Raw genomic sequence first — 25,588 nt, forward strand, 5'->3', positions numbered from 1 at the left:
GAAGCTATTCAGGAGCTCACCAAGAGTTGCCTTATTAGAACAAAAGATTTCTCTACCATCCAGGAAACTCCAAGGGATTTAGGAGCTCTGTGTCAGAAACCGGTGGTAGAGACCAAACATATTTATTATGTCACAGAGGGATAAATGAATATATAGATACATGAATGGATAAATGAGTTGACGGACAAATGGGTAAATGAATGGGTGAACAGATGGATGGGTAGACAGATAATGGATATATAAATACATGACAAGATAGAATGTGGGTAGATGTAGAGATGCATGGATGGATGGATGGATGGATGGATGGTTGTCTGGTGAATGGGTCAATGACACACAGATTGATGATTAGTATGATGGACGATTAAATGGATGTATGGATGGGTAATGATTGAACAGATAAATGTATGTCTGGTTGGAGATCTGATTGGATGTATGACTACTTGCATGTATATATACATGCATGAATAAATTAAAAGCATCTTACGCTTAAAGACAGAAGCACTATCTTTGACCTGAAATGTGGATTTTTGGGCCATTAAGCTAGTAAAGGAGAAATTCAGATAGACTGTAAAATGTGTACAAAGTCCTAATCCTGTGCTAGGCCTCCATCCTCCAGAATGGACCATTGAAAACAAGGGACTTTTGCACTTAATGGCTTTTCCATTTGGAATGTAATATCCTCCCTTCAAGTAATTAACTTCTACTCGTTCCCTGATCACAGCAGAAGCATTGCTTTCTAAAGGAAGCCTTACTTATTATGCTTTTATAGTATTGTGTACCTTTCATTTGGAGCACTTTTTAAATTCCAATTTTACATTTACTTGTATGATCATGTGATTAGTATCTGTCTCCTCTGCTAAACTGTAGTTCCAAAGGACAGGATCAAAGTATTTTGGCATACTATTTTATCCCCATCTCTTAAGACATGCCTGGCACATAGAAAATGTGCTTTTTTTTTCGGTAGTACCTTTTTGAATGGATTGACACCTTCCTGGGACATTCCTACTCATATCACCATGAAAGATCTGGAAATGGGTTGCCAGAGTATTACTGAAAACATGGTGACTAAATCTGACTTTCCTGATGGAAGATTTTGACAAAGAATCCTCCTTCAAGAGGGAGAAGCCTCGCACTGAGTTCGCGTCTCCCTCCACCTTAGGGAGGACCAGGGCCCCTGTCTCTGCACCAGGCCTACCATATCTTGGCCTTAATTCAGATCCTTCTCACTCAGCTGTCCTGGAAACAGAAGCCTCTCTGACTTGCTGAGGCCCCTCTTTTCATCTTCCCTCCTGATCTTTGTTAGTGCCAGCTCTGGTCACCTGCCCCTGCCCTGCTCCAGGCTGGCAGATTCAGAGGCCACACCTTTTACTAATGACTAGCACAACCTCTTTTGTTGATCTGATCATCCTTCTTTTCTTCATCTCCAGTCAGTGTCACTTTGAGATTTTCAGTTATCTGCTAGGCTGCAGTTTGACTTTTATGATCTGTTCTTTTCTGTGCCCAGAGTCGAGTGTCTAAGAGAATTGCACTCAAATCCCAGTTCTGTATGAACTAGCTGTGTGCCCTTGAGCAAGTTACTTAACCTTTCTGAGCCTGTTTCCTAATCCATGAAATGGATGCAATAAATCTATGTCCCAGCGTGGTTGTGGAGGTTAAACAAGATGATATAAATGAAGCATTCAGCACAGTGACTGGCAACAGTAAGTGATAATCAATTATTAATTTCCCTTCTTTTTTCCCCAGGTTTTTCTCTCTTGTTTCTTTCTATGGCACAATGTACTTTTCCTTTTCTATTTTCCACTTTTCTGTCTACAGAACATTTTCTAGCCCTCATAAAAATAGCACAACATAAAACAAAATTGCAGAGTATTTTTATATCCTCCAAATAACTCAATTCAATTATATACTAGTCAATTTTAGTTATTTGAGCATTACTAAAACCATCTGAAACTGGTAAATAGAAATTCTGTATTCATATTCAGAAAATAAAGAGCTAAAGCAATACTTTGGCAAACAGTAAGGGAAAGACATTTTCCTTGAGGCCTAAGACCTCATATTGAACATGTGGGTCTATTGCTGCTTCTTCTGGCTAGGAGACAATGCACAAGAAACTCTTTATATTTTAAATTTGACACAGCAGCCACGAAGCTAGTGGAAGAATGGAGACCCACGCTTTCTGGGAAGAAGGATTTGGTAGGCGGTCCCTGTGTGTTACCCACAAGGTGCCCATGTGCATGATTTAGTGCTGGTGACTTGAAAAGGAAATTAAACTAGTGGGAAAGGAGTTATCACCTTAGTTTTGGAATAGTGGAATAATTAGATAATAGTGAAGATCTCTAAGTTAAAGGGAGAATTCAGGACAGGGTCATAGTCAACTATTACACTTTTCCTCTGCGCAGAGAAAAACAGATGGTCCAGCGTTCCAATACTGACAGCACCACTTTCTGCCTTCATTAAATTTGGTCAAGTTACTCCATTTCTCCGGGCCCCATTTTCTTTACCTGTAAATTAGAAACTAATATTGTTGACATCATAGAAATGTTGTGGCCATTAATTAGTCCGTTAAATGTGCCAAGAACAGTGCCAGGCACCAAAAAAGTGTTTAATTAGGGGGTCAGTGTGATTATTAATTATTATTAGTCATGGGGCTTTTGCACATTCCCCTTCACCACTTATTATCGAGAATGGTAGTTGCATAGTACTGGAGATGTTGGGGAATAGCTTCAAGAAAAGATGGTAAGACTGACATTTCTGCAATAGATCTAAATGAATTAACTCAACCCAGAATTCAATTCTCAGACTTACAGCTCAGGAACCTGATTTTGTCAGTATTGAGAACAGCTTCACCTCTAGGGTAGACTCACACTAACCAAACTCTTTAGACCAGTGTATAAACCAGATCTTAGTCAATTAATTTTTAATGAAAAAACGCAGCTTTTGAGAGGACTAGCAAACTCAGGTCTGTGTGATCAGTGCATTTTTCTCCATAGGCTCATACCCATGTGGGAAGCCAGGTCTTCATAGGAAGACTGCATCGTAAGAAACTTAGAGTCAGAAACGTGAGACTTGGAAGATCTATATAAGTAGTCTCAGTCCATTCTACCCCAGCCAGCAATCTCATGGCAGGGACAGCCTTTCCTCTGCTGTGTATTGTGAAACTTTACCCTCTTTGCCAAGCCAAAAATGAAAATATTTGCTGGCGATTTGGACTGCATAAAAAAATTTAAACTTCTGTACAACCAAAATACCAGAAAAGAAGTCAAAAGACAAATGATAAACTGGAAAAATATTTATAACCCATATAGCCAGCAAAGGTTAAAATCTAATATATAAAGAGCTCTTATGAACCAGTAAGAAAAAGAGCAACCACTCCCTCAGAAAAATGGGCAAAAGATATGAATAGGTAGTTCACAGAGAAAGAACATAAATGTTTTATAAACTATGAAAGGAAACACACTGTGTCTGAGTAAATGCTTTATAAACTTTTCAAGCTGATATTTTATTATTGTTATAATTTGCCTTTTTTGTTAATGAAGTATATATATATATGGCTGTATCTTCATAAGTATATGGTATTATGTTTGTATATGATTAATAGCCATTAAAATGTATTCTTCTATTAATTGCGTCTATCTTTTGCCTGTCTTTCTTTTGAAGTATTCTTTTTCTTATTGATTTTAGAAAGCTCTTTATATATTCAGGTATTAACCCTTTATACACATTAAATAAAGTCATGAGGGAGAAGCAGAAGAGAATTCCCTTTAACTAAACATCAACTATGGCCAGATTCTTTCACATACATTACCTCATTTATCCTCAAAATAATCCTAGGAAACAGGTGCTGTAATCCCCATTTCACAGCTGAGGACCCACTGGCTCAGAGAACCTCGGTAACTTGCTCAAGGACACACAGCTAGCAAGGACTACCTGAATTCTGAACTGAAAGCTGTGCTCTTCCCGCTCAGTCATGCAAGTGCCTTCCCAGAAGGCTCCCAACTTTTGTGACCATCACCTAATAGTTACTCTGCTACAACATCTGGGGACCCAGGGGCAGGGTCAGCCCCAGCTCATTCCTGAACCAACACCAACCAGGCAGAAATAATGGGTAGGCTACCATTAACCATACCACCCTTGTTCCAGCACCTTGTGAGTTTGCGGTTGAGTCCTGGACGCCTGAGTGCCCACTGAGTTGCAATTACCCATCTCTTCTTGCCTCAGTTTCCCTCTTGCCCTGAGGCCAGACCAAGTCAGATTCCTACACTTAAAAGAAGGAAAGAACTCACACTAAACCATAGCAAGCTAGCATTCATCTCTTCTTCTTAAGAGGAAAGGTTGTAATTTGATTGGGTCAGATGCTAGGGCTGTGGGGGTGAGAATCCATATTTATTAGTAGGTAGGATCACCAAAATCATAACCAGGAGTACAGCCCTTCCCCCTGCCTCCCATTCACATCTGCAACATTTACTGCTATGCTTCATATGCACCCAATGCATCAGTCCTATCTAATTATCTATAGTGCACAAGCAGGCTTTGCTGTAACTTACCTCCATGCCGGTACACAGGCTTCTCTTCTTCGCCTAGAAAATGCTTTTACATCCTTCAGTTACCAACTCACCTCTACTGTGAAGGACCTTCAGACCTTCCCCTCCACTAAAAAGGAACCCCAGACCCACCCCACCCACCACTAGGAAGGACCTCTAGACCCTCTTTCCAAAAAGGCAGTCATCCTCTATGCTCCACAGCTTCTGTGCTGACCTCTGCCATAGCCTTGACCGGGCTTTACCGTGTCTGGGTTCACCATCAAACGCAAACAGGGATTTCCTCCAGGGCATCCGTCATCTCTGCGTCTCCAGTGCCCAGCACAGGATGATGAATATAGATGATGGTTCTTCCGAGCCTGAGAGCTTTCCTCCCCATCCACCCTGTGCCCAGACTCACAGGGCTGGTTTCTGTTTTAGATCTCACTCTGATTTGTTTTTCTGAGTAATTTGCTTCCTTCCCCAACTTTCTATGAAGACTGGTTCCTGTCTTAACCTTACTGTGAGGGCCTGATGTACCTCTTGCTTTGTATCACCTGCCAGCTGGACTCCCACCACTAACTCTGGCTGCTTGCTGGGGGAGTGTTAGAGCCTGGGCTTTAGTGTGAACCCTGCAACCTTTTAATCCTTCCCGAGCTGGCAGAGTTCCCCTAACCCCTGCCATACCCCTGGGGAAAGTTCAGGACCAGGCCCTCCCTTCTGGCCCTCTCCTTGGTCTTATGGGCATGAGGCCAAGCCTCCTCATGACCTTAAGACTCAAACTTTGGTTGCAACTTGATCCCCTACTATTCTATCCCCCTCCTACACCACTTCAAGCATGTCCGAAGGCAAATCAGCTGAGTCACTCCTGGGCCAGGAGTCCTGCAACATCACAAGTGAAATGAACAGAATGAGAAGAAATTAGCTCATTCCAACCAGGCAACCCCAAAGCCCCAGGCAGGCCAAGCCAAGGACCACCTGGATCATAACTGTGAACTCTCAGCTGCTGCCACTCTGTGGAGAGAAGTGCTCTCAGGACTGAGCCTGAAGACCTAATCACACCTTAGCAGTCTCCGGCACAGGAGAAGGACCGTGGAGCCCCACTAAGCTGTTTCCAGGACCCTCATTTTCACACACTTCCTTAAGCTGATGGACCAGGGAATGGGAGGGAGGGGTCAGGGGGAGGGGCACGGGCTGTGTGTCCTGAACTCTAGGAGAAGGATTTTTGAGGGTCACTGTTGAGTTGGTCTTTAGATACTCACTGACATCCACTCTGCGCCAGCCCCAAAGATGACTAAATCATCATTCCTGCCCTGGAGGGTTCATGGTTCAGCCGATGAAGATGTTAAAGCATTCCAGACTGGGCTCTTGTAAAGAAAAGAAATCACAAGTAGTGGCAGAGAAGTCCAAACAAAGCCCCCTTGTGTCGGGGGAGGGCATGGGCTAGAGGGCTGGGAGAGCTGATTTAACTTTAAGAATTACATATTGGGAAGTTCAGATGGTTGTGGTACAGAAGGAGCGAAGAGAGATGAAGCTGGGAAGGTAAGTTATAGGAGAGGGCTTCATTTTGAAGACCAGATCTCCACAGCAGAATGTTCGCTGAGTTCAGGAGCACAGGTTTGTACATGTTGAGTCTGAAATGCTGGCTTAGAGCGGAATCCATCAGCACTGTGCGTTTGACACTTCTCTAGGCTTTCTGAGCCAAGTGACCATAACCCACAGGCCTTGGGTGGAACTCTCTGAATGAGTAGTGATCACAGACCTAATCGTACTATCTTCGGGGAAGTTTGGACCTAAGGGATAAACTTAAGTAGCAGAGTGGCCTGCAGAAGCAGTGATGCAGCAAAGTCACCAGGAGGAAGAGGCTGTGGGGTTGACAGAAGGAGCCTGGCAAAAATTATGACACAGTGAGAGTAAATAGGTGGTAAGGGTAAGAGAAATCCATACACTCACCAGAGGAAGAAGCCACGAGATAGATGTGGAGCTAGGAAGGCGATAAATCATGAGCATGGTGAAGCAACAAAGGCAGGCAGCAATGGTGTCCACGTATCAGGGAACCACGGAATGCCTGGAAAGACAACAAACATTTTCTGTTCATCCACAACTGCTGGACTCCAGGGAGAGGTCCAGCTCCTCTCTCCCTGGCTTTGCCTTCAAGCGGGAGGTATGCCAATATGCATGGGCCAAGGGCCAGGTACTAACTGGGCCACAGGGCAAAGGGTGAATCTCCCTCATTTACAATGAGTTCTTTCTTGAAATTCTAGCTCTCATCCTCCCATGTGGCCGAGAAGATAAATGGCCTGGATCTGTTCCCACTTAAGATCTGTGTTTTCAACCCATCAAGGAAAGCCTAGGGTGAGTGGGTAAGTCAAGACCTTTAGTAAGAGTATCCTGCTCAGTATTTTCATCCTTGGCCTTGCCATTTTGTACCATTGGAGTGGGGGATGAGGATGGGCCCCACGGTGGGGATAAGAGCGAGAAAGGGTATTGTACCGTTCAGGGTTTCTGGTTTCCAACAATAGAAGCCACATCCAGTTGATGGAAGAAATTTTCACTTATTTCTTTCAAAGATTTGGGGAGAAGAAATGAACAGTAGTGGTTGGGGCAGAAGGGGTTTCAGGTCTCGAGGAATCCTGGGCACCCTCCAAATTCCATTATTCCCACAGGACTTAACACAGTTGGCAATCCAGGCCAAGAGAGCCAGTTCTAAGCTGAGACCTGAAGGGTGAGTAGCTGTTAGCAAGGCAAAGAGATGGGGGAAGAGATCTTCCAGGATACGTAAAGACTTGGTGCATTTAAGCCACTGAAACTGATTCCATATGGCTGGGAAGGTGGGGATAGTGGAGTGAGATGAGCTAGTGAGGAAGAGCATAGTAGAGTTTGGATTGTATGCTGATGGCAGTGGGATGCCATTGGTATATTTTAAGCTGGGGACAGATATGTTATTTATGCTTTACAAAAGACAACTGTCTTCTATAAGGATGTTAGGTCCATGAGGACAAGAACTTTGTTCTTCGTACTGCAGTATTGTCAGCACCTAACACACAGCAGGTGCTCCATAAATAACTGAGAAATGAATGAATGAATGAATGACCACTCTATGGAAAATGTAGCCAGGTCATCAGTTCAAAGGTGACATGTAGTCCAAATATTAAATAACAGGTGGTTTGAACTACAGTGGTGCCTTTGGGGATGGAGGGAAGTGGCCAGATTCATGCAGTGTTTGGAAGATAAAATAAAGTAGATGCTGGTAGGGGTATAATGATGCTAGTAGGGGAAGCAAGGTATCCAGAATGATATCCTCGTCTCTAACATAGAGAAATGAGTGGCCGGGGTACCATTTCTGAAGCCATGAAAGACTTGGGTAGAGATGAACCAATCTGTGTGTCGGCACATTGTTGTCGGTGTCTATAGGACATCCAGGTGGAGACTTCCCCCGGGAAGTCCATTACAAGAGAGGTCCCTGGGAAAGTACACCTACACCCAGACGGACTACAGGTGGAGATTTAGCAACTCGTCTGGAGAGCAGTGCTAGGGTTTGTGCCAGCTGGGACTCTTGTGCCCAAGGGTGCGGAGACCCTGGAAAGTCCCACAGCCCAGACTTGGGTGCTGTCTCTGCCCTTGACTCTGCCATCAAACATTTATGTAATAAATGTTTAAATAAACATTGAGGGCTTACTCTGTGCCCGGTCCTGATGTCTGCTCTTCCCTCCCCCGTTCCCAAGCTCACCACTTTGTTACAACTGCAGAGAGGACGGCCAGCACTGCTTTTTGGGGGAGACTGAGCCTGAACACTGCACCAGAATCTCTTTCTCAGAATTATGTAAGCTAGGACAGAATGCTGGAGTCTCCATTTAATACAACACAGACTGACAAAACTGAGTCCTCAAATCACATACTTGCATTGCTTTTAGAGTTAAAATTGTAGAAAGAAATTAAAAAAAAAAGCCCGACAAAATGTTTATCTATACACATTTTAACAACTCCTCATGTAAGTAAGAAAAAGACTCCTGTTTTGTCATTGTGCTTTTTGTCACGTCACTCCCATTTCTCTGGGCTCTGATGTGAGGCCAGCCTGTCTTATAGTTGGCAGCCAGGAAATAAACCAGACGAAGGCAGGAGGGCGGGGGAGGAATTGAGTAATTTGTGTTACTGAGTCGCCAAATAGTAATTGGCTTGTTCTTTGGCTTCTCCAGGGTCTGGAGGTGTGGGGATGCTGAGGCACTGCTTCTGCCCCTAAAACGCTCTTGCTGGGGGGTGGTGGGTTCTGCATCCTTTCACCCTACAAATTTATGACTCAAAGAGAACAGTAAAGAAAGGAACAGGTTTGCCAATTATGTTGAGAACGTGGTCAAGATACAGAGCTTTTTCTAGTAGAGAACATGTTTCTATTTTGCTTTGTGTGATAATATCTGTACTTAAGAAGGAATGAACATAATGCATGCATTCTGAACCTTGATATATATTTATTAAGTGCTATTGAAATGCTAAATTGACTTAGTTTGAAAATTAAATCGTACTCTAACAAATGTAATTGAAATAAGGAAGCGTGTGCTGTCCAAGGTCTGTTTGCTCTCAGATCCCTTCCTTGTCCTCCCCTTGCTTTGCTCTGTCACAGCGGGGCTGACCCTGCAGGTTCCTTTCCCAGGCTCCTCTGTCAGCTGGGTGACAGCTAGGTTGAGCACGGGAGGCACTGGAAGATTGGAGAGTAGGAGGAAAGGAGAACTCAGGGTTGTACTCCCCTCGCTGGGTCTTCTTTGTCACTCCAGTTCTCATCAGTCTTGCCTGGTCCCAGATTCCCCCCAGTGACACTAAACCCTGGGCTCCAGTACCACCAACTCCTTCTTTTGTCCCTCCAGCCTAGGCGTGGCAGTGGATTCTTGTCTTTGTTAAGCTCTGAGTCATTCCACCATCCTCTGTTTGGCTTATCAGTTCTTCCATCACTTATGTAATCAATTCTCTGTCTTGAATTCCCTCTCCTTTAAATACTTAGAGTGGTTCTGTTTTCTTGGTTGAGCCCTGCCTGATAGGCGTAATATCAATGGAGAGGGATCATGGATGGAAGCTTTTTGGTTTTTAAACTGAGGATGACCACTTTTTGAAAGAAGGAAACAAAGAATCAGAAGCTGTAGTTTGCCTGGGAATTGTGGGCATGTGGCAGGGGCATAAGTCTGAACTTTCCGGCTCTGAAGTGAACCCAGGCGACAGAAGGTGGTAGAGAAAGGGCCGTCCCTGTGGAATCAGGTAGGGCTCTTAGTGGCAAGCAAGAGATACAGACTTAGGCTAACTTAAGGATAAAAGGGGTTTTTGGAATTCTATAGGAAAAGTCACAGAATTGTAAAGAAAGCTGAACAGTCAGATTTTTGGAAAGATCGGGAAGAAGTGTAGCTCTGGGATCTGGGGAGCAGCAATGAGCAGTCTCTCTAGGAAGTTTGGTTGGAGTAGCTCGACTCCATAGTACTCTGGTTTGCCCTTGGGTCACTCTGCTCCAGATTCAAAATCCAGGGAGGAGGGGAGAGGGTCCAATTAGCATGAGTTAAGTGGTCCAGGGAGAGTAGGACCCCAAAACCAAGTGCAATGTAGGCAGGGAGTTTTTCCCCCAAAGAGAGCAAGTGGAGAGCTATATTGTTTGCATCACGGGCCCACAGTAAAAGTAAAGAGTAAGGCAGGAAGAAGTGGCCTCAAAAAGAAACAGGAGAGTCCCCTTCTTCAGCCAAGAAACTGACCAAGCACCAAAATGAAAGCCAATCTGAGGATGATGTGGCTGAAGCTGGAGACACTGGCTGGGGATCAGATGATCCAAATGGACCTGCTTCCATGTAACTTGGGGCCTGTCAGGGGAATCCTTAAACCAGTCAATTCTGGAGGTAGATGAGATTGGGGGTGGGGGTGGGGGCAGGGGACGGATTCCCAGAGAGGAGGCCAGAGCGTAGAGCAGGAATAGGGCCTACTTCGTTAGAGCAGCTTTTGTTTGTACTCAGAGCTCATTCGCACAGTTATTTAGCATGTGGTATCGCTGTGCCTGGAAGCCAAGCTCTGAAAAAGCAACCCAAAGGCTCAGGTTAATAGGAGACTCTTCACTCTATAAGGTGGAATCAGTGGGTGAAGGCAGAGGCTCATGAAAGAGACTGGAAAAGATTTACAGGGATCAAGAGGGCAGCAACTTTGCCAGCTTGGTCTAAGCTGTGTCCATGTACGGGGTGTGGGAGTATCTGGTTATGTCACTGTAACTCTGATGGGCTTGCCAACCAGACGCCTATTGGCATGAGGCTGTAAGGGGCTTCACCCTAAACAAAGAGGGAACCAGAGCAAGATGGCCTCATAAGCAAGGCACTCATCCGGGGCAATTCTGAGTTCAGAGAGGTGACTTCCACTTAGATTTGTACCCAGTGGGCATCATACCTGAATCTTAGGTAGGGCAGGAAGAGACTGAACTCTGAGAGCTGAAAGCATACTGGGAAACAAATGGGAAAACTAAAAGAGGTTCTACCCCCAGAGACTTTGAATTGCTCTGCCCCCAAGCACAACACCACTGCTAGTCTTCCGTCAGTCCCCAGGGCACAACACCTTGCTCCCCCAGTGCATCTCAGCATCTGCGACAAGGCTGGGAGGAAGAGAGCGTTGCCCAGTGATGTGGCTGCACCCACTGGAGGGTGACTGGAACCAAAGAAGAATATACCTGCAGATGTCTCAGGATAACCTCCCAGGCTTATAAATGCATGTGAGACACCCCTGGGCCCCTGAATGATCTGGTTCCAGAGTCTCGCCCAGAAGTGGAAGTTTTGTCTTTGAAGCTGCGGGCAAGAGCCATCAAAATACAGGTTATTGGTTGAAGAACATTCCAAACATTCCAAACAGGGCATGGAGACAATAATAACATGAGCAGCTGCATCTTCCTAGCCCAGTTGCTATCTTTCAAAAAAATGTCTAGTCACCTTCAGCTTGGAAGTGACTCTGCAGAGGAAAAACCTTGCCTGGAATTCATGTTACAGAAGCCTTGTTTCTTAAATGCTGAGTACTGGGTTCAGCCTGGGGCTGAGGAGATTGCCTCCCCGCCCCAACTTCTCTCCCTCCTTCTCTCCATCCTTCTCTCCCTCTCTCCATGTTCATTTCCTTCCCTCTATGTCTGTCTTTCTCTTTCTTCCCCTCTTCAATCTTCTCCTCTTCCATTTCAAGACCTTGGAGCAGTTACTTTCACAAAACCTGATGGCTTATGCCTTCCAGGAGGGGAAGTTCACAAGCTGAAACAGAGTGTGTTGTTGTTGTTGTTGTTGCAGTGTTTTGTTTTAAAGCTGAGCAGCAGGATCACAGAACCTGCCAGTTTGCTGCCTGCTCAGCATGACAAAGAGAGCAGAGCTTGGAAGATAAAAGCCAAGCCGACCAGAAGAAAGGAAACGTCAAAGAAGCTTATGGAAAAGGGGTAGAAATTTTGCTTAAGCCACTGGGGTGGGAGGAGGGACACTACCCCAAGTATGTGCTGTTTCCCTTGTCCAGATGGTGTCATTTGCTCTGCCAAACAAGTAACAGACAACATGATTTGGATGCTCAGAAATAAGTGCGTGAGTAAGTCATTTGGGAAGTGATGCCTGGGGGCACTGTACTTAAGCAGAAGAGAATCAACCATATTTGAAAACAACTGCCCTGCATTTATAGCCTCCAGTTCATTTGAATACTCTATTTACATTGTTACCAGCCATATTTGCACAACTCGAAGGGCCACCTGCTTGCAGTTTACTTAGGGCACATATTGTATTTACATGGTATAGACCAGAGTGGGAAAACCAGTCATACCAGTTTGGGACTGGAAAGAGTGGGAAGCTCACATGGAATGTTCATCATGGTTTTCCCAGGCTCACTGCCCTTGCCACAGGTGCTAGCACATGGCAAACTTTATATCATCATCATCATCATCATCATCATCATCATCATCATCATCATCATCATCATCATCATCACCTCTGATAGAATGGTTCCCTATGTGCTGGGCACTATTCCCAGAGCTTCACATTCAAGTGAAGTATGTACCATTAGTAGCCCCATTTTACTGAGACAGAGTTTCTGAAACTTGCCCACAATTAAGCAGCTAGTACATGCTAGAGCCAGGCTGCTAAACCCCGGCAGTCTCGATGCACATTTCAGTGCTAGCTGTTATTCAAACATAAAGACTTCCAGTTCAAGATGGCAGACTGAACTAGCGCAATTGATTACTAACCTTCTTCCCCCAAATCCTAATGAAATAATAGTGCAGGAATTTTAAAAAGGTTTAATTCTACAAACTCAAAGAGGGCGGGAGAGGAGACAATATCCCCAAGCAGGAATAAAATTTCAGAAGCTGGATAGCAGAAGAATGAATGGAGTCTGACTTTGGAGACCCAGAAAGCTGATCCTAAACTGGCCATGGGAAAAGTCAAGAATCAGAAACCTGTATTCATAGGAGAAACCCCACCACCCAACTTGGCCAGAGCTCAGGATTGGTAGCACTGCTAGATGAGGCTAAGATAGGAAGATTGGTTTAAAGTCTAAAATGTGGACCCCCAGCTCTCCCCCACAACATCAGCAGATTATTTTCCAGAGGAGGTAGAATTGGACTTCTAGATTTGGGGATGCCAGGTACAAATGAGGCCAGGAGAGTTCTGGGCTTAAAACAGGGGAATTAGGTGTGTTTGCAGACTGAATTTGAAACTCCCACCCTTTTCTTCTCTGCAAGCTGCTAGAATGACAGGATCATACCCTCTAGACAGGAACGTGGCCAACCCTTCTCTCTGGGGAATCTGACCAGCCTAAAAAGGATCTAACAAATGGATCCTGGAGGATCACCTTCCAGTGAATTTCTCAAACCACATGCTCAAGCCAAGTGCAAAGAGCTTCTCATCAGTTTTTTTTTTTTTTTGATGCTTTCCCCTCAAGTATGATCAGGCAGCCTAAACTCCTAAATCTAAACCTAATCTAATCATTCAACCATTGAAAAACCCCAAACATTTGAGGAAAGCCTCCAAGGTGAAAGATAGAGACTCAAACAGGTGCAATTTGAAGGAACTCAAGACAATATATAGAGTAAAGAAGATTAGATACTGCACCCATGAAAAAAAAAGATGGGTTGTTATAAAAGGGGGATCAATCACATCAAAAAAGAAGCCTTGGAAATGAAAGCAGCTATAATAGAAAGGATAAGATTTTTCCCGGGATATTTAGAAGATGTTGCTATATGGTCTTCCGTGTTCTACTCGAGAAGTCTGATATCATTATGATTTTGATATTTTCTATGAAAACTGTTTTTTACTTTCTAGAAGCTTTTAGGATCTTTTGTCACCAGTGATCTGACACTTACTTCTCAGAGATGTGACTTGGGGTAGAAAGATTTTTAGTGCTGGTTTTGGCCACTCTTTAGAATCTGTGAATCTGGAAACTCATACCTATATTTTCTGGGATATTTCAATTATTTTAAATATTTTTCTATTATTTATTAGGTCATTTCCTCCCCTCTAGTCCCTCTGTTCTTTATTTTTGGAATTTCTATTCGGTGTTTGCACCTCCTCATTGGTGCCCAAATTCTCCCATATTTCCTCTCTTATTGCCCATCTCGTTATCATTTTGTCCTTCAGAGAGATTTCCTCATTTCCACTTCATTTCTGGGTCAGTCCTGGCTAGGAACTCCAGGAAGTCTAAACTGGGGTATCAAGAGAGACTGTGATATGCTCTGATGTGGCATCCATCCTCTTGGAGTGGTTAAGCTATGGCCGTAGAGGGGTGATACAGGGTGCACCCCTTGTCTGGCTCTTTTGCTGCTGTAGTACTGAGACTCTGCTATGACCCTCTTGTCCTCCTCAGCTTCTCCAGCCTCCAATCCAAATCATTTCCATTCTGCCTCCACTGTGGAATCTATCAGTAGAAGTCAGGGACTTGGGGGTGTAAGATTGTCTTCTGAACCCTGGCATTTTAATACATCCCTTTAAAGCCACTCTTGCTACTCACCACCCCAAAGAACTGGATTCTATGAGTGCCCAGTGAGTGACCAAGACTCCAGTTTAGGTACTCCCTTCGAAGAGCCAATGCGTGGGTGAAATATTGAGATGAATCTAACAGTCCCTTATAGCAGTTTAGGGACTCACAACTTGTCAGGAACATGGGACAGAAAGATTTTTGTCAGACCTCAGGTAACACCGCTGCCTAGGCCTTGCTGCGTCCTGGGATGCCAGAGGACTTGTTTCCTTAGCAACGATAATCATGTGACAGGAACACACAGAGATCCAGAGATGTTGCTTAGCAACTAGGCTGCACCTGCTGGGGCTCTGGGCCGGCAGCTTGGGCTGGGGAGCCTGGCTTTGAACTTGGAAACTCCCACTAGGGCTGGCAAAAGGAGAAAAACCTAGTTTGGGCAGATCCAGTTTTGGCCCTGGGCTTTTGCAGGAATGGCAAAGGTATAAATGGGGAAGCTGAGGCAGAGGAGGGTGGCTTTCCTATAGTGATAGGATGTGGGAAGTAGTGGCAGATGTGAGCAGAGCAGGGATGGACAGGAGAAATGACTGTTGGGCTGATGTGGGGAGCAGTCCTCTGCCTGGCCCACCCTGGAGAAAACCCTGACATCTCAGAGGATGGGTCTCCAGAACCCTAAGGAGGGATGTACCTGGCTCAGGACCCAACTCCACAGTGCTTCTCAGGAAGTTGAATCAAGCCAGAGCATCTTGGCCCTTGGAGTCAGTCCAAGGAGAATTCTCCTCTGTAAGAAAGCAGAGCTCTTCACAATGGGTGGACATTGGCTGTGGTCAGAAGGCAAAAGGAACCAGCCTCAGGAACCTGGCTATTGAAGCACAGGGCCACAGGGAGCTGTCCATGGTTTGAGTTGCCTCCCAACCAGCTCTCCCTCTGACCCTCGGCCAGAGCCCAGGTAACTGGAGGGAGGCTGTGGAGTCAAACTGCTCAGATTTTGAATTCAGTTTCCTCACCCAAGGACACAGGACTGTATTTTGTACAACAGTTTCTCTATCTGAATAATGGGAATGATAAGAATGACCACCTCATGAATCACTGTAAGAATTAAATGAGTTCAACCATGAAAAAGTGATGATCACACTTCTTGGCATATAGTAAGTGCTCAGTAAAACTACCATCATCATACTCCCACGCCAACCCTCACCTCCAGCAACTGGCCCAGGGGACCAGGTTTTCTTTGATCTCTCCTGATGCTCCCAAAGCACATGGGAAGAGAGTGGCAAGAATTCTAGACCCTCTGCTCTTGCAGGTGGAACATGCCCTCTTCCCCCGTGGAGCTTGCTGAAGGTTTGAACATCTGTGATCAGTTGACATTCTTTAGTGAGCTGAGTGCTCCCCCAACACTTGCTGCCTCAAACGCCCCCATCCTTTACCCTGGTGCTGCTCAGAAAATTGCATGTGTAGCATGCCACTTTAAGAGACAATGAGAGCATGGATTCAGGAGTTAAGTTCAAATCCCAGCTTCAGCCGTATCTGAATCATAAGATCTTGGTCAAGTTACATCACTTCCTGAGCCTCGGTGTTCTCATCTGTAGTACAGGGAATGACAGCACCTAACCTCCTTGGTAAGAGGTATGACCAGCTTTTGACAAATGCTAGCAACATGGACATGTGTTGATAGTCAGAGACAGGACCTAAGATTTCTCTCTTTCTGTGGCTTAACACCTTTATGATCTGGCTTATCCCTGGGACCCCAAGGGGTCCCTCAAAGGGAGAGAGAAGACAGTTACAGCAGCTAGTTGTTGAAGGGCCCCTGAGGGGGTGCTGGCAGCTGCAATGGCAGCTTTGCCTTCCTGGGCCCAAGACCCTGACTGCGCAGCTCTCTGGTGCCGAGGGAATCCCAGCCAGCCTGCCTCAGGCCTGCTTCTACCCGCCCACCACTCCAGCCAGCCCAGGGGCCCTCGGCTGGCTCTCCCCTTCTCCTTCCCAGCGGTGGCGGTGGAGGCTGGTGCCTGCTCTTCCTTCTTTCTCAGCTGGGCTTCTTCCCCAGATGACCCTACAGCTGCATCTTTCTAAATTTAGCCGGATCCTGTATTTGACTCTGATAATTAATTACCCAAATGGAGAAAATTGAATAGTTAACTGGTTCACAGGAAGATAATTAGCTTTGCTGAGCCCCTGTTTCAGGCAAATAGAGAGGAGGATTGTTTCTCAATTGCCTCCATTAAAGGGAGTCCCTCTTACCCAGGGGCCCCGCCCCAGAGGTGCTTGGGGCCCTAGGGTTACTTATTGCTCTTGGTGCTTCATCCCCAAATAGAGAGGCAGCTGGTACAGTATAGCCAGTGCAGTCTTCAGATTCTAGCAGGCTGGGGCTGAAGCCCCAGCTCCACCACTTACTAGCTGTGTGATCTTGGATATGTAATACAACCTCTCTGAGCCTCATTTCCCTCATCTGAAAATAGGAGTAGTGGTGTGTACCTAACAGGGGTAGTATAAGCATTGAATGATGCAATGTAAGTAAAATGCTTAGTACTTCACTTTTTGCTTAATTTTTCATTGATAAAGTTCTTCAAGAAGTTCATTGTTTGTTGATGAAGCGTTCATTGGTTGGGAGCTGTTTTACCATATCACCATCACTATTGCTGCCATCATAGCACCATGCCCTCCAGTCATGGAAACAGAATAGATTCAGTCAGCAAGAGAAACACAGGTGGAAACCAGTGGGTTTGTTAAAGCAACATTAAATCAAGCATTATATGCTGATTGATGCAAAGCCTACACAGCATGGGGAAGACAAGAGGATTTCTTCTAGTCTACTCAGCTTGCCCCAGTCCTCCTGATAACTGTCTCTGCCTTTTGGTAGTAGGCTCTCTGGGTCACCATGTGGCCACCCCTCTCTCAGCAGAAAGTCCCCACCGACCCCTTCTAAGCATGGCGTCTCATCCCCACCTAATAGCCACACGCCCTGGATCTTTTAAAATTTCACGTACTCCTCCCAAGCCCAGCCCCCTTTAGTGTTTATCACCCTCTGACACTTCTAGCATGTGTAGATGGGTAAGTAGATGTACAGAGTAGGGATCCTAGAGCCAGACTGCTTGAGTTTGAATTCAGTTTGGGCATCTATTGTATTACTTACTTCGTGCCCTAATAAAATGGGGTTGATAATAGTGGTACCTACTTCATAGAGTTATTATGACTAAACACTTGAGCAGTGGTTGGAACTTGTAAGTGCTCAAAAAGTGCTATTTAATATTATCATCCAGTTCTGACACTGGACTAGGACAAGGAGAGGACCACAGATAGGGTGGAGAAAGGCAGGGCCAGAGGCCTTCACCTGGGTGTGGACTCAGAGTGGAACATCTCAGAGACACCTGGACCATCTCCACTGGGCAGATTAACTTCCGGGTATCATTTCTCACATTCTTTTAGGTAACATTACCTTGTACAGTCTCACTCCTGCTCAAATCCCCAACAATTCATCCTCTAGACTCACTCTCAGCTGATGATTTTGTTTCTTGTTTCACTGTGAACATCCAAGTGATTAGAAAAGAACTTCAACAAGCATTTATTGACTCTGTCCATATATTTACTCTGTCCACAGGTAACTGCCTGTGCTCTTTCCAGGGCCAGCCTCCACCTTATCACTAGATCCCATTCTTTCTTGCTTACTCCCCATCACTCCAGCAATTCTCCCACTTTCCAGCATCATCATTTTTTTTCTCTCCTGGAACATTCCTATCAGCATAAAAATATGCTTTATTTTTTCATTGTAAAAAACAAGGCAAAACTCTCCTGATCTCACAACCCTTCCAGCTATTACCTTATTGCTTTGCTTCCCCTTACAACAAAACTTGTTGAAAGAAGTTGTTGTGTTAATAATTTCTGTTCCCAATTCTTCTCCTCCTATTATCTCTTGAATCTACTCAGTTAGACTCTCACACTCACCACTCTGCCAAGACTGGATTATCACAACCACCAATTGCCTCCGTGTTGCTAAATCCAGTGGTCAAATCCAGTGGTCATCTTGCCTGACCATGAGTTGGAGAGGGGTTATCTCTTCACCAAATCTCTCTCTTTACCTCTGGGGCACCAGCTGGAGCATATTCCCCAAATTTATTTGTAGTTACATGTGGCCATGTGACTGGGTTCTGGCCAATGGAATGTGGGTGGAAGGGAGTTATGCAACTTCCAAGCCTGACTCATAAAAACATCTTGTACTGAATATTTGCTCCTCCAGATCCACTCCTCACCCTACTCCATGCTGTTATGTGCTTCTGGAGCCCAAACACTAGGGACTTTATCAATAAGCCTTCTGGTTTCTAGTTGGGTTGAGTCAAGGGGAGGTACCTGCAGGAGACCAGAGGGTGGGAGGAGGGTAAGGTCAGGGTATTTGTTCCCCTGGCTCCCTCCTGTGGGTTCCTTAAGTTGGCTGTTTTCCTCTACCAGAGCTTTAGTCTGGCACCTCTCCCCACATAGTTCTTTCTCTCTCCCGCTCCCACTAGCCATTACTTCCTTTTGTCTCTTCAGACTTGGAATGGTAACACCTCCTTCTATCAACTGTCTCAGAAGGATAGGACTTGGTAGTTGGTAGTTTTCTTGTCCCTGCTCACAGCTTTATAGGTAGTCTTTTCGTTAAAGCTTTCTCAAATTACCCAACTTGAATGTGCCCTGTGTTTCTTGCCAGACTCTTACCAATATAGTTCCCGTGCACCATCCTCACTTCCCATCCCCATTTACTGGCTGACGTCGATACCCCTAGTGACCTTGAAAGCTACAAGCTGAAGATGACTCAGCCTCTATCAGCATGGGACCCTGCTTATCATCATGGAACAGAGAACTCCTTCTCCTTTCCTTTTATCCTTCTCCTCTGCTGCTAAAAATACTTTACATGGGTGAGAAATAAGCATATTGCCTCTGCCACTGAAATACGGGGATGCCTCTGTTACAGCAGCTGGTTCTGCTGGGACTAATACCCCTATCTGCAGTATTAGGCACAGTATGCTCCTGGAAACACTTCCAGTGCTTATCTGCCACGACATTGCATTCCCCTCGGTTTCCTTCTACTTCAGTGACTGCTCTTTCTTCGTCTTCTCTGTTGCTTCTTCTGCCCCGTCTAAACGTTGGATTTCCCCAGACTTCAGTCCCTGATGCTCTTCTTTATCTCCATTTGCTTCCTGGTGACCTCATCCAGTCCCAAGGCTCTAAACATCCCCAAATTTATATCTCCAACCCAGGCTTCTTCCAAGAACTGTTGGCTTGCATATCCAACTGCCTGCTTGTTACCCTCCTTTACGTGTCTAACAGAAATATAACACGTTCAAATCTAAATTTCATACCTCTTCAAGATTTGCTCATCCTATAGCTTCTGCCAGGTCAGTAAACAGCAACTCCACGATTCCAGTTGCTCAGGCTAAAAATCTTGGAGTCATCCTTGATCCCTCCCTTTTTCTCTCACCCTACATTCAGTTCGTCCGCAAATCCTATCAGCTCTACCTTCAAAATATATTCAGAATCTAACCAAGATTCGCCACCTATGCTATCTTGGTCTCAGGAGGTGCCAGGCTTTGAGGAAGTCAAAAAATATGAATTAGAGCTATACTAACTGACATGGATAAAATCTCACAGGGTTATACTGACCAAGAAAACAAGATGAAGAAAGTATTTCCCCCCTCTCTGAAAATAATGACAAAACGCTATATAACACTTGTGTGCAAGTGTTAAGTGACTCTGAATATAAGCATGGGGGGAAATGTGAAAGGTTATTATAGTAGGATTAGATTCACTCATGAATGAAAACCCAAAGTAACAATGGCTTCAGTAAGATAGTCCCATTCTCTCTCATTTAAGGTCCAGATGCAGGCACTGTCTGGAGATGATGTGATTTTTCTCTTGCATAAAAACCTCTGGAACCCAGGCTCCTTCCAGCTTTCTCCTCTGCTGTTACTATAGAAAGTGACCTTCATCCTCAAAGTCCAGTCTACCTAGCCTCATCCTCAGACTTCACGTTCCAAGCAGTAGGACAGACAAAGGGGTTAGAGAAGGGGAAAGGATGCAGGTAAGCCATCTCTTAAGAAATGTTTCTGGATGCAACAACAAAACATGTTCATTGGTCAACCTCAAAACTTAGTCACATGAACACATGTAGCTGCAAGGGAGAATGGGAAACACTCTTTATTCTATGTCGCTATGGCACCTTCAAAATTTCTTGGCTTCATGCATACTTTCTTTCAGACAACTTCAGAACCAATCTTTCAATTTCCAAATATAATCCCATAGTGATTTTCATTGAAACTATATTAAATTCATAAAATAATTCAGTGAAAACTGATCTTTGTACTATGAAATGTGTTATCTAATTTTTAAAGTTTCTTTTTTTAAAAACATTTTTTATTGAGTTATAGTTATTTTACAATGTTGTGTCAAATTCCAGTGTACAGCACAATTTTTCATAAAGCTTCTTTAGGAATATTTTATCATTTTCCTCATGTAAGTCATATATTTTGGTCATGGTCACATATACAGATATTCTATAGTTGTTACAATTATGAATGGAATTTCATTACATATACTCACTGGCTATTGGTAATATAGAATAAAGTCATAGATTTGTCTATGTGTTTCTTATATTAAACCACTTTATTGACTTCTCTTATTAGTTCCAATAATGTTTTCATGGATTTTCTAGAAAGAAAAGAATACAATGGACACAAAGATAATTTGCTATTTATTTTAATATTGATCCCTTTTATTTCTTTTTCTTAACTATGATGTTGGTCTGAGACTTCAGAAACATTTTGATTAGTAGCAATAATAGTGAGCATTTCATTTAATGGAAACAATGTTTAATGTTTTACCATTAAGTTTGCTATTTGTGGCTTCTGATTTAAAAAAAAAGTATCCTTAACCCTTCTGTTCTTTGCTTACTAAGGAATTTACCATCATCGTTGTCATTATCTGAAATAGATGTCACATTTTAGTTAATGTATTTGTGGCATATATTGAGATGATCACATGCTTTTTTCCTTTCATCATCTGATGTTACAGAATGCTTGATTCAACCCTGATTATTTAATATTGAACCAATTATTCTTCCTGGAATAAACACTACATAATCATGGTGCATAATTCTTTTATTTTGGTTTTTTTTTTTTGCATAATTCTTTTAATATATTGCTGGGTATAACTTACTAATATTTTATTTAAGACTTTCATGTTTGTAAATGTCTAGTCAGGCTTTTATATTATTAAATGCACTGCATTTTTGTATTATAAATTACATCTTTTCCTATGCTGGTTTACATATCTAGTTAAAATAACATAGAAATGATATTTTAAAATAAGATTTCCTGGAACTCATTCATAAAACCATCTGGGGCCCTGTTGCTTGTGGGCTTAGATTATTAACATTTTCCATTTTATTGATGGATTTTGGAATATCCTGGTATATAGGTTCTTTAGAATCAATTTTAGGAACTTATATTTTCAAGGAAAGCAGTTTTAGATAAATCTTTAGGTATATTAACATAAATTTTAACATAAAATTATCTAATAATTTTTAGTTCTTTATATATGGAGGTAAAGACCCTATTCCTTATACTCAGCATTGTGTTTTTGTTTTACTTTAGTTTTTCGCTCATGTTTGATAATATTTTAAAATTTTCTTCTGTTTTATCCCTTCTTTTTCAAAAAACCAGCTCTTAGTTTTACTTATTGTCTATATTTTTTGCTTTCTGATTTATTAATTTCTGTTTCTATCTTTAATAACTCCTCTCTCCTAAAATATCTGTGTTCTGCCCTCACACTTACTGATGGCTCTGCTGGGAGAATTCCAATTCATAAAATATTTTTTTCACAAAGGCATACAAAAATTTTCCATTTTAATAACGAGATAAAGTTGTTCATATTAGCAATGTGTATAAAACCCAGTGACATCAAGCGTGTGAGGAAAAGCCACTTTCAGACATCAATGATAGGAATGCATATTGATACAACCATTCTGGGAGGCAGTCTGGCAACATGTATGAAAGATTTAAGTGGGTATGAACTTGAACAAACTATTCTACTTCCAGCAATTTATGCTTAGACAAATAACTAGACCAGTAGGTAGATATATATTTAAAAGGATATTCTTCAGAGTATTATTTCTAGTGGTGAAAATTAAGAGATTGAATAAATGTCCAGGGTTATTACTAGCATTTGGCATGTGCTTGATATAGGTGAACAAATCAACAAACTAGTGAATATTTAAGTGTGCAGAAAGCGGATTAGGCATGTTTTCTACAAACCAACCAATCCACAGAGATATTTCAGAACATGAGTGTCTTTAAGGACCCTGAAAAAACATATGTAACCCCATTGTAAATCAGGGGTTGGTATGAGCTTAAAGAATTCCATCTACATTTGCAATATTGCTGGAAAAAAAATTTTCTTATTATATCACAAGCCTTAAAAATACCTGTATACTTTTACCTAAAAAGACTACCTAGGGAGCTGTCTAGAAGGAATTAATCAGAGATGTAGATAAAAATAAAAACTCACATTTGTTACATGGTTATTCCAAATAGCAAAAAAAAAAAAAAAAAAGGACTTGTTAGCACAGACTGCTTTGTGACATGTCAGTTATTGTGGGCACTGTCAAATTTGCTGTGTCATCTGTCTTTAGAGACACAGGCCAATTTAATTCAAAGACACCAAGACTGGGAGAAGGGATAGAGAGAGGGAGAGGGAGAAAGGTGGAGAGAGAAAGAGGGGAAAGGAGGGAAAAAAGAGGCAAGAATGGAGTCAGGGAGAGAGAGAAAAAGAAACAGGAACAGGGATGGAGACAGAACAAAGATAGCAATTCCTGGGGAGTTGCATGTGGTGAATAAATGTTTGTGGAATAAAGACTTGGAAGGGGAAAGAGCTGGAGATAGGAGTGGATTCAGAGGCGGGTCTCCAGCCCCCTGACCAGGATAGACCTCATTCATTCTGGAACACCCACCATTAAGACCCTGGCAGCAGAGCAGGGAGGGAGGCAGGGAAGGGGCAGGGCTCTTGGGCAGGCTGCTGAGCCCCTGGGTGAGCAGGACAGAGGGAGGAAGTCCCAGGGCTGCCTGGCTCTGTCGTGGGCTGGGGGAGCAGGGAAAACTCTCAGGTCTTAAGGGCTAAGTTACAAGACCCTCATTGTGAGTTTGGATGATATGCCTCCTCCATCTCCCATGAACTCCTGTTTGCTGTGGGAGTCACCTTACCGATTTTCGTTGGGAAGTGCTGTGCCAATGTTGTAGATGCCTTTGGATATTCTTGGGATGATTTTAGAATTTATCTTTCGATCATTTCAAGTTTGTCCTTTAATGCATGATTCAGGTCTAAGAGAGGAGGTATTTTTATCCCTTTCCATCTCTTGGTGGATTGGGGTGTGTGTGTGTGTGTGTGTGTGGTGGATTATGTCTTCCCTAGTCTTCTCTGACTCAGAATTCCTGCTTCCCCTGAACGAGCTCAGTTTCAGGATCGTCTTGCCTTCTCATCCTGCCCTTCTCGTCTGCACTGCAGCACTGCATCCCAAGCAGCCTTTTCATTTGATTCCCCTCACCCCAAACTGCACGCCCACAGTGTTCATGTGAGCAGCAGTCCTTACTGAAGGCTTGGTGCAACAGAGACATTCCTGCCGCCCTGCGGCTCAGCCCCTTCTCCACCGCAAACTCCCAGCCTCTTCTTACCCCTCCAGCTTCCCTGCAGAAGCCCAATTCTCTCCCTTTGATGTGAAGAAACCATTGAAGTCTCCACCCTGTGCTCATCTCAGGGTCTAACTTTCACACCTGCGGCATCCTCACTGTGCTCTATAAACAAAGGGCCGCACGCTCTTCCCATTTTTTTGGCAGCAAAGAACTAGCCAGCACTCTGAAATATGAGGCTGTCTTAGACTGAGTTTCCAGAAGCACACTGGAAGAAGAGGATTCACAGAAAAAATATTTATTTAAAAAACGTTCTCAGAAAAAGACTGGTTGGGTGGGGGCGTGAAGTGGGACCTGGGAAGAAAGGAGGCTAAGGAAACTTGACAGCAGCAGAGTCCCTAGGAGGGCAGCCCTGGCTCAATCCCTCGCGGGAACTCTGGAGACACTTTAGAATTACCCCCACCAGGGAACAAGAGAGCTGGAGGACTGCACCCCCACGTATCCAGTCCTTTGTTAAGGGCTGGTCCTGGGGGACATATACTCCCAGGCTCTCTACCAAGAGATGCAGGTGCAGGCTGCTGGGAGTGAATTCTCTAGGAGAGCCAGTGTGCACAGGAACAGTCCAGGGATCTTCGGGCTCTGAGCACAGCACCAACAGTGTCTGCTTCGCAGCCTTTCCTTCCCCCTCCCTCACCCGTCTCTGTGAGGGAAAGGAAGTTGCATGGAGAACGATCTCCTCACTGATGGGAGTAATACCCGCCCCCGCGCCCCCCCCCCTTAGAAAGCAGAAGCAGCTGTCACTGAGGATGCGGTGCCGGCCTGTGTGGTACAATGGGAAGTAAATTTGGTTTCCATCTCTGGTGCCTGGCACAGAGCTACTAAAACCCTCGTACTTTCCTAAGTGATGGGTGTATCTTTCGTTATTCACAGCAAGTCCTTCCTTTGGCACCTGAGTTTATGTGAAGAGGTGACTCAGAGTGGGGCCCCTGCACAGCCTCAGGACGGGGCTGGTCACTGGAAAGACCGAGGGGTTTACAGGATTGGAACTTTCAGCCCCACCCACCCACCTGAGGGAAGGGGTTGCGGGCTGCAGAACAAGTTCTATAAAACTCTGAAACAGGGAGATCTGATGAGCTTCCGGGTGGGTGAACACATCCACTTGCAGGAAGGAAGGGCGGTGCACCCTAGATCCACGGGGACAGGAGCGCCTGAGTGCCAGACCCTGTCTGACTTCACCCTGGGTACCTCTTTGGCTGGCTGTTCATCTGTGATGATATCCTTTTTAATGAACTGATAAATGTCAGTAAATGTTTCCCTGAGCTTTGTGAGGTGTTCTAACAAATGATGGAATCTAAGGAGGAAGTTGTGGGAACCTCAGATTTACAGCCAGTCAGTCAGAGGAGAAGTGACAACCTGGACTCACATCTGAAGTCGAGACAGTCCTGTGGGACTGAGCCCCTTACCCGGGGGACCTGGTGCTAGCCC

At 44.1% G+C, this 25,588-nt stretch overlaps 1 long non-coding RNA gene across 1 annotated transcript; it reads right to left on the minus strand.

Moving 5' to 3' along the window:
* Nucleotides 1-1,970: 1,970 nt before the first annotated feature.
* On the minus strand, nucleotides 1,971-14,718 carry LOC140687295 (uncharacterized). Its single transcript, XR_012061494.1, has 4 exons — nucleotides 14,670-14,718; nucleotides 6,474-6,588; nucleotides 5,783-5,887; nucleotides 1,971-2,504 (listed from the first exon to the last, which is right to left on the minus strand). It is a non-coding gene; the product is annotated as an uncharacterized lncRNA (long non-coding RNA).
* Nucleotides 14,719-25,588: the final 10,870 nt, after the last annotated feature.

Source organism: Vicugna pacos, chromosome 19, assembly GCF_048564905.1.
Source record: "Vicugna pacos chromosome 19, VicPac4, whole genome shotgun sequence".
In the NCBI taxonomy this organism is placed as follows: domain Eukaryota; kingdom Metazoa; phylum Chordata; class Mammalia; order Artiodactyla; family Camelidae; genus Vicugna; species Vicugna pacos.